The sequence below is a fragment of the Balaenoptera musculus genome, chromosome 9 (assembly GCF_009873245.2).
Source record: "Balaenoptera musculus isolate JJ_BM4_2016_0621 chromosome 9, mBalMus1.pri.v3, whole genome shotgun sequence".
NCBI classification, from domain to species: domain Eukaryota; kingdom Metazoa; phylum Chordata; class Mammalia; order Artiodactyla; family Balaenopteridae; genus Balaenoptera; species Balaenoptera musculus.
The window spans coordinates 24,789,465-24,803,606 of NC_045793.1; the positions used below are offsets into that span (position 1 = coordinate 24,789,465).

A 14,142-nucleotide genomic window follows, 5' to 3' on the forward strand; every position below is an offset into this window, starting at 1 on the left:
GAGGTTGGTCCGATGGTCATGTGTCACTACACAGGGCACACTGCTGAGCAGCCGGTCTCGGCCAGAGCACTGGGAGGTGGGGCGGGCACACTCCTGCTCTTCCCCTAAGCCCAGTTACCACAAGCTGGCTGCTAGTTACTGCTAACACTGTGCCTGGCTATCAAAGAGAGCTCCAGAACTTGCTTCCAAAGGAAAGGCATCGTTCTAGGCACAAAAGAAGAATCAGTTGGAGAGCACATTCCTAAAAAACAGAAGTAATAATGTTTCTTTCTGTGTTTAATCACATGAAACATTTTAAATGCAAAAATATGTAGCTTGTGTTCCAATTCTAATGGAAATAAGTTCCTCCCAGGTAAAAAGATAAGTTGCCCTGAATGCAGCAATACTGTACAGAAAAGTCTTTTTAATAATGGGGGAGAAGGGAATCCCCTGGCAGTCCAGTGCTTAGAGCTTGGCGCTTTCACCACCGGCCTGGGTTCGATCCCTGGGCAGGGAACTAAGATATGGCAAGCTGCACCGCACGGCTGAAGAAAGAAAACGGGGCGGTGGGCGGTGGGGGGGGGGGGTAGAAATTAGCAAAGGTACATAACTGACATTAAGCCTCATTTTCAATCAGTCTCAGGTTGTAATAACACTGGGTTTAGCAGGGGACCCTGGGACACACATCTGACCACTGGCTGGTTTGCTCCAATCTCCCACCTTTTGCCTCCTAATCCCTTGAGTGGTAGCTTCAGGGACATGATCACTCATGTAACAATGAAGGACCGCAGAATCAAAGGTGATGGGTACATCACTCAGCGATGACACCATTAGTCAAGACCTTTGCGCATACTGCTAGCCTGCGGACCCACGCAGGGAACACTGCTGTGTTTAGAGACTGAGAAAGAGATTCAGGAGTGTGACTGCTCCATGAACTAGACTTTTTAGGGTTTCCATATTCCAGAGAAAGTGTTAAAGTAAACTGCCCAGGCCAGGGTCAACATGTCGGACCCTCACACTAGGAACCACACTGCAACCTTCTTCCCACTCGGGCTCCACTAATGAGTAGAAGTAGAGGCGTTACTCTCACGTCCTAACTTTCTAAATCCAATTCACAAATCAAACTGGGTGGGTGTTGCTGAGTGCAAAGTGCAACAGTCATTTCTTACATACTCGGGCCCTTATCACTCCCCACTTGCCCCTTTTTCCACCCCAGGGGACCTGTCTCTCACTCAACTGATTTGAATCACCTTCTGTTCAGATACGACAAACAAAACACTTCCCTTACCACCCAGTTTCCATTCCATGATGAGGGGAAGAAGTCAAAGTATAGAATTAAGAAAAAAATCATACACTCATTCTAATCTGAACTGTTAGCTGAAAGAAAACATTTCCAAGTTCCTTGACTCCCATGATTCCTCCTGAATCTGAATCAAGGGCTTCAGCTTTAGAAATTGCAGATGAGTCACAATTACTCCATTTAATTTTAGTCCAGTGATTTATTGTTCAGGGTGTCTGATAATGACCATGGACCAGGTTTAACCCCTGGTCCCTTGGGATCTGCACACTAATGGTAGCTCCAGCTCTTCCATCTCCCAAAGCCCTGTGTACATCCTGCTTGTGTCCTGTTTCTACAGCCTCCTCTGCCACCAGCAGGCTTTCCCCATTTTGCTACCATAAACTCAAAGGAAGCGGCTTGGGAACAAACCCGCAGCGAGGCAAGGCAAGCTCACTGCCACCCTGAGGGTAAGTCGCCTTTCTTCTAGGCGAAGCCTGCTCAGCTTTCTGCAGGTCCCGTGTGGGCACAGATTGCCCACAGCCTTCTCCTTTTCTAACAACCAAAATACGTGGACCTGCTCAATAAACAGATGGTTCATGGAGAACACTGCTGAACTCCTGGCCTTTCCTGGGGGCTGGAGAGCACCTCATATACTCCAAGGAAAAAAGAACAGGGCCTGGGCAGTACATCAGAAAACAGGTTCTCAAGGCAAAAGTGGTGAGCTGGTAACCTACAATTCTGCTTTCTCTCTGTGACCCCAAAGTAGCTTTGTGCCATAAGCAGAAATTCAGCACTTAACCAAGATTAAACATACCACCCCAAGGGGAAAAACGTAATACCCCAAAGCAGAAAATATGGATAATAGTGTACATATGACATTTGAAACAATCCAGAATTCTTTAAAATTAAGTCTTTTTTGTTTCATTGTTTTATTTATTTTTTAACATCTTTATTGGAGTATAATTGCTTTACAGTGGTGTGTTAGTTTCTGCTTTATAACAAAGTGAATCAGCTATACATATACATATATCCCCATATCTCCTCCCTCTTGCATCTCCCTCCCACCCTCCCTCCCATCCCACCCCTCTAGGTGGTCACCAAGCACCAAGCTGATCTCCCTGTGCTATGCGGCCATTCTCTATGTCTGTGTCTTTATTCCTGTCCTGCCCCTAGGTTCTTCAGGATCTTTTTTTTTTTTTTTAGATTCCATATATATGTGTTAGCATATGGTATTTATTTTTCTCTTTCTCACTTAATTTTACTGTCATACAGTGAAGTAAGTCTTAATATTAAAAGAAGAAATTCTGCTTACCTTGTTCCTAAAAAGAATATTAGATACTTGTTTACATTCAGGCATTAATTTTGGAAAAACCTTCAAAGACTTCATCTTTTCATACTTTAGATACAATTGCTAAATTAGATAAATTTCAGGCAACATCATATTTAAACTGAGAAATAGTTCTTATTTTAGTTCTTAGCAAAACAGAGGCAAAATTGAAAGTTAATAATTTGTAGACACTAAGTACAAATGCTGCCCGCCCAGGAAGCCCTCTAAAGTATAAGTGGTGTGCTGGACCCAGACAGCAAAGTGTGAGGGATCACTGAGTATCTAAACGGTTTCATGTGCCAGCTTGGGTCTCCCTCCCTGTGCTGAGGTTGCTTTGGTTCTTGTTTGCCAGCTGCTGCAGAAACGACACCAGGTGAGCCATCCCCAGAAAACCTCCCTCAGCCTGACACAAGGCTGATGCCAGGGGAGGGGGAGGGGGAGGGAGGGGATCTGGGAGAACCACCCAGTGCAGGAGGCTGGGAGGGAGGTGATATGGGGATATATGTATACATTTAACTGATTCACTTTGTTGTACAGCAGAAACTAACAACATTGTAAAGCAATTATACTCCAATAAAGATGTAGAAAAAAAAAAAAAGAAATTCGTGCTTTTATCTCAAAGAGGTAAGGAGCAAACACCAAGAGTGGTAGGCTTACCACAGTGCTGTTAACGAAAGGAATATAATATATACCTTTGTTCCGGGATGCAAGCATCCATATACGACACGCCTGCCTACTAACAACTGTATACAGGAAAATAAAAACAGGAAGATCCTGGTTCTGCTGCCTTGTCATTATTTCCGGGTGCAGCTACCCCTGTATCTTACATAACCCAGCTTCTCTGGGATAGGTTTGGGGCCCTCTGTCTTTGAGACCTGGGAGGGTATAAAGGTAGCAGGTTTGCTTCCACTGATACCTGCTCCACAGAGCAAACACCAACTCCCCTCCCCATGCTGCCTGCAGGCTGCAACCACGTTCAACATCCCTTTTCATTAGGCGAGGAATGAAACTCCTGACTTCTAAACTTCACCTGCTGTGTCTGCTGAATAGCTGCTTTCTCACAAAGGCAGGCTGAAGCTGAAGCCAGCCAGGAGAAAGGAAGCAGGTGGGCAGAGCACAGGCTGCTCCGCTCAGACGCTTTCTTCTCCAAGCAGCCGCAGCACAAAGATGGCAACAACCAGCAGTGTCAATAATGGACAGAAATCATCACCAGCCAGGAAAAGTGAGTAACGTCCACATACCTACAAAGAGGTAACAGTAAAGGAGAGGGATGAAAACTCAGCTTTCTAGGTTGCTTCTAGAAGCTTCTAGAAGCTATAGCGTGGAAGAGGAACCCCATTCAGATCACTGGAAAACTATTCCCTTTAACCAACGAAGTCTGAAATTCTTCTGTATGAGATACTACTGCCTTCCCACTAGAAGATAAAAACCATCAACTCTGCAAAGGCAGGCAGGGAGGTTTTTAAAGGGAGATTAACCCCGCTACCTTAGCGCAACAGAATTAGAACCTAGCACTCTTTATACAAAGAAACAGAGTTTGCTCTTCGGTTTTGGGGCCCCTTGCACAGTCAGAAAACCTCCTTCTCCAAGGCACAAGCCTTAGCACCACTGACATCTTATGTCATCAGTTCATCTTGTGCCAACAAAGAGGCCATGACCTTTATTTCAATGTATAGATTATTATTCTGAATATTTTTGTGAGTTTACAAAAAAAGTTCAAAGACCGTATGGTTAGATTCAACCTTATCCCAATCATAAAATAGTTGCCACACGAGGAATTCTTAACCTGGCGACATAAGTGAGCTTCACGTAGGATGCTGGGAATACCTATTAGCTAACCTGAAATGGTAGTAGAATTATATATATGAATTTTTCTGGGGCATGGGAACTCCAACAGTTTCCCAGTTCAAAAAGAACCACTTTCATACATAAAGGGATCTAAAGAAAATAAAGTGACAGAAAGCATACAACAGAGAGGTGGCAGGGAAATGACGAGGAAGATCCGGAGGCCCTGAATTCATCATTCCCCTTTAACAACACTGTCTTGGTAACCAGGAACCACAATGTCCCTTAACTCTGCTTCTGCTTCCTTGCCTGCATCCAAAACTTCCTTCCTAACTGTGTTCACTTGGCTCTTTTGTAACCCCCTTGGGCCAGGCCCACACCAATTTATTCCAAGATAACATCAGGAATATTTTACATCCACTCAGGCCCCTCTGAGAGTGCACACTACTGCTGCATGACTTCTCCACAGAATTGATTTCCTCATTTTGCTCCCCTGCTTATACCCATAACAAAGACCACCAGCCTGTGACATCCATCGAGTGGAAAGTATAATGCTTGGCTTTCATGTGCCCCAGAGTTTATGTCTTCCCACCATTCCCACATTACTCCTTCTAATTCAATTAGGTCCATCTTCCCCAGGCCCCCTACGTGCAAGTTATTCATTACACTGTCTTTATAGATCCACACTAGAGAAAGAAAAGAATTACAGCTTATCAGTAGTCACCACCTCACCACAGTCATAAAACAATTGTCACGTAGGAATTGTTAACCTGGGGTCCTAGGTGGGGGGCTGTTTGAACACTGGAAGTATCTATGAACCACTTTGAAATGGCAGAACTATAGATGTGAATGGGTACACGCACGTGTATCACTCAGTTCAGCATGCAATTTAAACTGCAATGCAGTATTTTCAAATTGTATCATGTGTTCACTTTATTTCTATAGCTAGACTACAGGCCCTTCGGGGGTTAGAATTCTATCCTTAATACTCGTTACGGTACTTAACACAGAGCTATGTCACATAGTTTTAAACTCAGGGTCACCTAGTTCAATTACTGTGTGCCTAGTAAAGCTGAACAAATGCCCGCTGACTAATGCAGAGTGTGAAGGTATTTCAGATTGGAGACATGGATAATGCCAACTGAGTGTAGGGCACAGAAGAGTGAGGCTTGCTGGCTCTCCTGGAGGTGCAGGTTCACGATATATGCTCCAGGTCGCAGACATCTTGGTTTCGCTACTTGGAGTGGGGCAAGGCAGAAGAGCTGAAAGCCTGGCCTCTGAGCAGAAGCAAAAGTGCATCAAGAACAAAAGCCTCTCATTCCTTTCTTCAAGAGTCCTACAGCTAGAGGAGATGGTCAACAGTCTGAAAGGCAGTGATGGGAGCAAAGCTCCAAACACCATAAACAGTGAAATGGAACCAAGTGGCAGGATCGTCAGAAACACCTACTAGGTAATACAGGGTAAATGACTAAGGAGAAAGGAAAATAATTCCAACGGAACAGGATAAAAAGCAGAACAAAGAATGAGCAACTTGCTAAACTTCTAAAGGAGCTTTCATTGTGTTTCAGATCATACTGATGAATACAGCAGTGAAACACAGCAAAAAGGAACACTTCCTTTGGCCTTTCTACTGGCTCCTTGGCAGTGGGAGGAAGCAACCGGGTCCTGACACTCGGAAAATGAGACACAGAGCAGGCACAGGTGCACAATGGTGGGTGGGCCTTATGCAGCTGCATTTTCAACGAAATCAGAATTACTGATAAGACAGAAAAGATGGAGAGTACAGAGACTGGAAAGGAGGAAATTGAGTCCTATGGTCAACAGGAGGTCAGTGAGCTAATGAGTCAGGAGGTATTATGAAGCAGCGGAGCAAATAACAAGGAACTCTGGGCCACCTCATCGAAAACTAATATAAGAAGAAACGAAGACGCACTGCTATTGCACCAGGTGTGACATGTGATCTGCTGTGCTCAGGTTAAGAGAGGGGGAAAAACTGAGCTCTGTGGCAGAGAATCACCAGAGAAGAGGTAGCCCAATATTAGATTCATGGGAAACACAAGCAGACCACGCTGTCCCAGATTAGGACCAAAGGACTACTAGAGAGCAAGTAGAAATGGTCAGTGTCAGTCTAAAGTCTTCTTGAGGGCTTCCCTGGTGGCGCAGTGGTTAAGAATCCGCCTGCCGCTGCAGGAGACATGGGTTCGAGCCCTGGTCTGGGAAGATCCCACATGCCGTGGAACTACTAAGCCCGTGTGCCACAACTACTGAGCCTGTGCTCTAGAGCCCGCAAGCCACAACTGCTGAGCCCATGTGCCACAACTACTGAAGCCCATGCGCCTAGAGCCCGCGCTCCCGAGAAGCCACTGCAATGAGAAACCCGTGCACCTCAACGAAGAGTAGCCCCCGCTTGCCGCAACCAGAGAAAAGCCCGCATGCAGCAACGAAGACCCAACGCAGCCATAAATAAAATAAATAAATTTATAAAAAATAAATAAATAAAGGCTTCTTGAGAGGACAAGGCTGCAGAAAGGTGAGACGAGAGGCAATGACAACTCAAAATTGCCTCAATGACACTGGTTTTGTAATTTTTTCATATCTTTTTATTTATTTTTATTTTTTTGGCTGTGCCACGCGGAATTCGGGAACTTAGCTCCCCGACCAGGATCAAACCCACACCCCCTGCAGTGGAAGCACGGAGTCTTAACCACTGGACCGTCAGGGAAGTCCCAAATTTTTTCATGTCTTGATCACAGAGACAAAACAGGGCCAGAGAAAAAATAGGAGAAAGAACGATGCGTAATTCAATTCCAAGACAAAAGCATCATTAACAAAATTTCTAAGTGTTTATATACACATACCTGCCCACTTAAATTGTGGGAAAAGTTTGGCGATTGTTTTTTCCCCCAGAAACAGTAACTAAATGAACACTTCCTTGTGTTATTAGTTTTATTACATCATTTTGAATAACTGCACATAAGTCCATAATATGGATGCACATTCCATAATTTAATCAATTGCCTACTGCTAGATATTTATGTGAATGTTAATATTCCAGTATAATACTTCCAGTACTATAAATAATGCCAAAGGAATAACTCTTAAACTGTCAGGCACCGCCCTAATTATTCCTTAGAATAAATTCATAGAAGTGGAATGGCTGTGTCACAGGTCAGCAAAGCACTACTCCTGTTTTCCACCTCCCTTTCCCAAGGCAACCCAGACAGAACCCAGACAGAACACACTTTGCCTCATGGACTCTATTTGTGGATAAACCCGTTGATTTAGGTGCTCCTTCCCAGGTACCCACTGGTATCGCCATGCTTATAATTATATTTGCAATTATTTACTTGCTCATCCAAAACCCCACTAGACCACACATTTTTGTTTTCTCCCCCAATGCACCTGATGTTTGTTATGTAAAATGAACAAATTAGAGAAAATTTTAATGCTTTTTCCTCAGTCAAAAGACGCAACAGGCTTACTGCTGGGAAAAATGGTTTTTCCGATGTGAGTACACTTACAGGGACCTGCTGGAAAAGATTCACTGCCATCCACTTGAGATCTGGCTCTCTGAACTTGATGCAGAAGCAAGAGGCATGGGAAGTAAGCCTTCTCAACTTCCAGGCCCAGAGCTGGAGGAGGGGAGTCAGGGGCAGCTGAGGAGATAACATATGCATGAGGGAGTTTACAAGAAATTTAGATGCAGAGAGTCTTACAAATGAAAGGAAGCTACGAAGGAGACTTCCCCTTCGCAAGTAGCTATAAAATTCTGTGCATTGATGTATCAGTGATTAATTATTTGAACTACAGTCCTCTGGAGAGATTTCCAAGGATTAGAGCAAAAGTAGGATAGGGATATCTGTAATAGACACTCAGCTCTCCGACCCATTCAGCCCCCTGACACCACAGATGGGCAAATCAAGCAAGCACAGCAACCCTTAAGATGATTTCACATTAAGTTAGCCAAGAGCTGGTAGAGGCTACTCAGAAGGAATTCAGTTCAAAAGCCACGAATGCAGGGTATGAGGAAGGGGAAAGAGGAGTCAAAGGGAATACAGAACTATTCAATGGGCTTGGTGAGGAACAAGTATGGCTGGCAGGGAAGGCATAACTAGGACGGAAATCCAAAGAGATCTAAAGCTTATCCATTCCATGCCTTAGTCTCTATTACCTTTTACACATGGTTACAATTCCAACTATTAAATTATTAATGTGCCGTAAAAAGGACACACATTTTGATTTTTTCTTAAAAAACAAAAACAGGGCTTCCCTGGTGGCACAGTGGCTGAGAATCTGCCTGCTAATGCAAGGGACACGGGTTCGAGCCCTGGTCTGGGAGGATCCCACATGCCGCGGAGCAACTAGGCCCGTGAGCCACAACTACTGAGTCTGCGCATCTGGAGCCTGTGCTCCGCAACAAAAGAGGCCACGATAGTGAGAGGCCCGCACACCGCGATGAAGAGTGGCCCCCGCTCACCGCAACTGGAGAAAGCCCTCGCACAGAAACGAAGACCCAACACAGCCAAAAATAAATAAATAAATAAATATTTTAACAAACAAACAAACAAAACCAACCCACCATTGTTAGGCCCCCAAGTTATTCCTCAAAAAAAAAAAAAAAAACCAGTTTAAAAAACAAAACAAAAACAAAACAAAACAGTGGTAAAGAATTGTTTAGGGCAGTGGTTCTCAAATTTTCATGCGCATTAGAACTACCTGAAGGACGCATGAAAAGAGATTGCTGGGACTCAACCCCAGTTTCTGATTCGGTAGGTCTGGGGTAAGGGAGATGTGGGGAGACCTGAGAACTCACATTTCTAACAAGTTCCCAGGTGAAAATGACGCTGCTGGTCTGAGGACCATCCTATGGGAACCAGTGGTTTAGGGAGTCAACTTATGAGACATTCAAAAATGTCAAGGGTCAAATGTTATCACTTTATTGTTATAACTTATTTGGGATTAAAATTATGTTCCCAGTATGATAATCTTCAAATGTGTTTTGAAATATGTTGGACATATTTTGAAACCTCAAATATTTGGGGCTTGTGTGAGAGGAACTAGACCCTTTTAGCCAAGAGAACAGTGAGATGGTAGAGAACAGACAAGGTACTGTGGACAAACGGTCACAGCTGGGTGGAGAGGGGGGACCAAGTTAATTAGGAAGGTTAGTCTAGAACAACTTCCTCTGAAAGAATACAACCAGTGCAGATTAATAATTACAGGAAAGACTGGGCAAGGAGGACTTCTTACTGTGAGTTCATTATTTGACCATGACCTATAGAACTACCCACACCTTGTGTACAACATAGGAGCTAAAGCTAATGGGTTCTGACTTTACCCCAAACCCCCCACACTAGTCATCAAGCCGAGTCTCACAGTTTGAGTTGTATCAAATGGAACTGGGAGTGGGGAGGAAAGACAGGATGAAGAGTGAACAGATCCTCTTAATATCCTGAAGGAGAAAACTATTTGGAAATGGAGATATTATACAGCTCTCCAGAAGTGGCCATTTGTGCTGCCTTAAATGCAGATTGATTACTGCTATTTGGATGTTGAGTGCATCATCTCTTCTGAAGAAAGGGAAAAGCTAAATTTCCCCACATTCAGCTGTATCGTCAAATCACTTCCCCACACCAGCTCTTTTAATGCATTTTCCTGTTATCACATCCACTTGCAAGAGCTGATGTACCCTACTCCCCAACGGTGAAACGCCCCCCAACACTGACACGTGCTGAATCTCATTAGCAACCTCTGGCCGTGCCACCAGGGCAAGGGCAAGCCCCAAATCTAGCGGGGAGTGCACTTCCAGGGTTAAGGAAGAAAAGAAGCCATTAGGATACTGAAGAGAAAGACCGGCCTCCTTTCTCACGCTGGCCTCCCATTTGTACCAGCATGATGTAACACAGACGGGTGAAGAGGGCGGCAGATAATTCACCCAACTCCAGCTTTCTGTAATGCCTGGCCTACAAAAATCCAACCACACTCTGGCGCTACAGGAATTCAACAGTGAAGGAAAGAGAAAAACTTCAAATCAAAGCTCTGTTTTTAACAGTATTCAGTAGGCTCTAGCTTTATGCAAAGAGAATTTTCACTTGGTTCAGGTCATTAGATTGAAAGTGAGAAATCTTGGTTTATTAAAGCTGTACCATTAAACTATTGAGAGGAACAGAGGCTGGACGGAAGAGATGAATTTCAGGGAGATGCCCTCATGGGAAAATTTAATAGAAGTGAGAGATGGAATAAAAAAGATATAAGGCAGGCAGTGTTCATGATGCAGAGGGAGAAAAGGAGGAGGGGCTAAGAAAACAGGCTAAGAAAAGAGAATAGGAAAAATAGCAACACCCAGAGGTCCTATTCAAGTTATTCAGAGTGTGTTCCTGAGACTGCATGCTTTGTAAGGCTTGAGTCTGTTATCTTTTTTCTTCACCACCTGGGACCCAGGGTACACTAAAGAGAACTGGAATGAAAAGGAACGAATGCAAAGCCATCACGTGCAAGAGAAAACCAGCCTTGAACAACTGTTCCCATTAGAGGAATGATTTGTTTTCTTGGAGAACTGGTTAACTCTAACTGGTCTATACATTGTGATAGGATATATTAGTTTCAAATTTACAAAACACAGACTCAACCTCAACACCAGTTTTCTCACCGGATTGGTAGGAAGATGAAACCTGCTTCATGCCAAGGCATTTCGCAAGTCAGAACTGTGTCAAGCCAGTAATGCTGACCTCTTCCAATTAAAGCAACAGAGAGCAAAAAAAAAAATGCTGGTAAGTCTTCACGTTTCATTCATAAACAGCATTGTAAATGCCAGTTAAGTTGAAGGCACAGATAGGAAAGACCTTATAAAAAAGTTTTGTATTTTTTTATGCACAAGTCATTTTTTTCCTCCACCTATTAAAATTTTGTGGGAAAATTCCTCTATAAATCAGAAAAAAAAAAAAGTGGAGCTGCTCTGGCTCAATCAGGAGCGGGAAATCAAGCATACTTCTCTCCCAGTGGTATTATAAAAATGCAAAATACATGCACAGTTCACTGCTACAAGAGCAGGGAAGTCAGTAAGCCCAATGTAGACCCAGTAACTGCAACACCAAGAGAGGTTTGTACTTGAAACAGTTTCCCTCTTAATAATGACTACAGGTATTGGCCTAGGGAAGAGTTACCAACAAGTTTATAGCCTTCTGATCAAAGTCTGTGACGGAAATGCCAACACAGATTTCCTAGGGGTACAAGCAGGGAGAATTCTACAATAGGGAGGGCGCTGTCAACCAAGCTGGGTAAAAGCAAAAGAAATTTGATAGGATTTTAATGAAGGGCTGGTGTTTACAGGGTTTGGAGGTTGGAGATGCAAAAGTCAGCAAGACAGGAGCACTAGTTGTTTTTGTTTTTAAAGAAAAGGGAAGTTGCAAGGTTCGCTCAATCAGAAATAGGAGTCCCTGCGGGGTCAGGGAGGACTCGGAGCCCAGGCAGAGCTGAGACAGGGCAGGCTCATGCTTGCCTCTCCAAGAGGGAGGACACCACCACAGTTTCCTTAATCTGCAGTGTGCCTGGCAAGAAAGAGAACACACAGGAAAAGATGAGAGCCTGCCCTTTTCTCTTCTCCCGAGATAACCCTAACCTCATTCTGTATGTCCAGAATGAATCTGAATTCATTTAAATCTGCTCAGACCCTAGGTTGTTCAATACAACTGCTTTCCCACTGTCAAGCTGGGGCATAAATTTCTTTTCTGAATATATACATCCTATCTTGAAATCACAAAATCTTAGAATTAAAGGGTACCTTAAAGGAATAAAGCCCAACTTCTGAACTAACAACTCCTGTATTTTCCTGCAATGAACCACAGACTAACGGTTTCTAGGAAACCTTCAAATATTACATTTTAATACAAAGTAGCTTTAGGTGAATGCAGACAGATGATATCCTACAGGTCGGGATGTCCAAGGAAAACAGGGCACACAGCCAGGCTTTGATTCCGTGCATTACCAGCTTATCTTCAGTGTCCATAATGAGCTCAACAAAAGCCCACCAGGAAAACCTGTAGAATGCTAGGGGAATTCACATTCTGTACTGTTTAAAATCAAACAGGATGTGTTATATCAAATACACAGAGTTTGAGAGACTGTGTAATACCTTAGAAAATAAGAAGGGTCCCCATAATTACTCAGTATCTTGGAAATACCTCAGAAGAATAGGAGATTCTCTGTAGGAGTCAAAGCCCCGCCTTAAGCTTAGAACACTCATCAAGACAGACAAAGCAGCCAGCCCGCTGGCTGAGAAATACTGAAGTCAAACAAGAATGGGAAATGTTGGGAAGTCAATATGGGGGTGAAAAATTAGAATGGTGCAGAAAAGAAATGATGTGACACACTGCCAAAGGAGCCCACATGATGCCCCTAAAAGTGGGGGACCAAGTTCAGGAGTGTCATCAGAAAGTGTGGGTCAGCTGTACCTAAGTTCTTTTTACTATGAATATGGAGGACACACTGGAGCTCTCAGAAGACTGGGACACAAGCAAGGGCTTTTCAATGGAGCCCACAGAGAAGCAAGGCTCAAAAATACACACAAAAGTGCCAAACCTGTATTTTGCCAGGACACAAGGTAAGGAGGGAAGAGGCAGCTGATGATAGACAAGTGAACTAGAAAGGAAGGCCGCCTGTCGGGAATTAGGGGTTCATTTATCCTTTAAACGAGAAAGATGTGGCTTCCTCTAGATGAGCCATGTGTTTGAGGCGTGTAAAGGGTTTCCCAAAAGCAGACAGGCATCTGAATGAAGGCACTGAGAAGGGTCAGGCACACGGAACAGAGCTCCTGAGGGGGTAGGATGAGCTCGTTTCTGGCGGGCAGGTGGATATGCCTGAAAGCATAGGCAGCTGCAAACTGGCATTCTTCTTCCTCTTCTGTCTCACCTGGTCTCCCAATGCATGCCTAACACGTCATTCCCTGAGCTCCCATCAGATGATCTGAGGAAGGCTGGCAGATCATACCCCCTTGCAGAGGAAGCAGCGGCTGCAGAGCCCTGAGAAAGCTCATCAACTCCCGCGCAGGCAGCTGGCTGACCCGAAAAGACAGACTGAACAGGCTGCCCTTTCCCCAACGCTTACAACGTTCTCTTAAAGGATTAATGGCCAGGCAGTGCTCTGGAAAGCAAAGTCAATGGCAGAGCACTGGGCACCACTGCCGAGATCACTAGTGATAACCAGAGAGAACAACAGGGATCCAGGGGACAGGGACAAGAAGTCTCTTGGAATCACCATCCCTGTGGGCAGGCACTCAAGAGAATGCTGGCCTTGCCATGTTACCTTCACCCACTTATTACTGACCAAAAGAGTTCCAGGATGAGTTGACTTGCCATGAACACAGCAGATATTATTAATTTGGCCTTTGCTAAAGCATTAGATACAGTACCTCAAGAAATTTTACTTGGGAAATTAATTCAAATTGGCTTGGTTCAGTACACAATCACTGGAGTTTAAAAAGTGGCTGAAGGATGATAAACAAAAGACAGTTAAGTGACAGTCCAAGCAGCGAAAGACGTGGGGTCAACAGCAAAGCCATTCTTGTTTAGGGGTTCTATTCAGGTCCAAGGAAAGGAGTAAACAACTCGCTAATGAGATCTGCAGAGGACACTCAGCTGGGAGGTGGAGGGACCGCATGGACAGGGGCATAATAATTACAAGGCCGAGTTCAACTGGAAAAAAATACAGCTCATCTATCTAGAGGAAAACAACCCTAAACTCAGATCATATTCACTAGACAGGCAGGATAAGGGGC

At 44.2% G+C, this 14,142-nt stretch overlaps 1 protein-coding gene across 1 annotated transcript in view; it reads right to left on the reverse strand.

The window, feature by feature from the left end:
• The window catches only part of SND1 (staphylococcal nuclease and tudor domain containing 1), a 417,459-nt gene that overhangs the window by 166,317 nt on the left and 237,000 nt on the right, over positions 1-14,142 (reverse strand). The gene's annotated exons all lie outside the window — the stretch shown is intronic.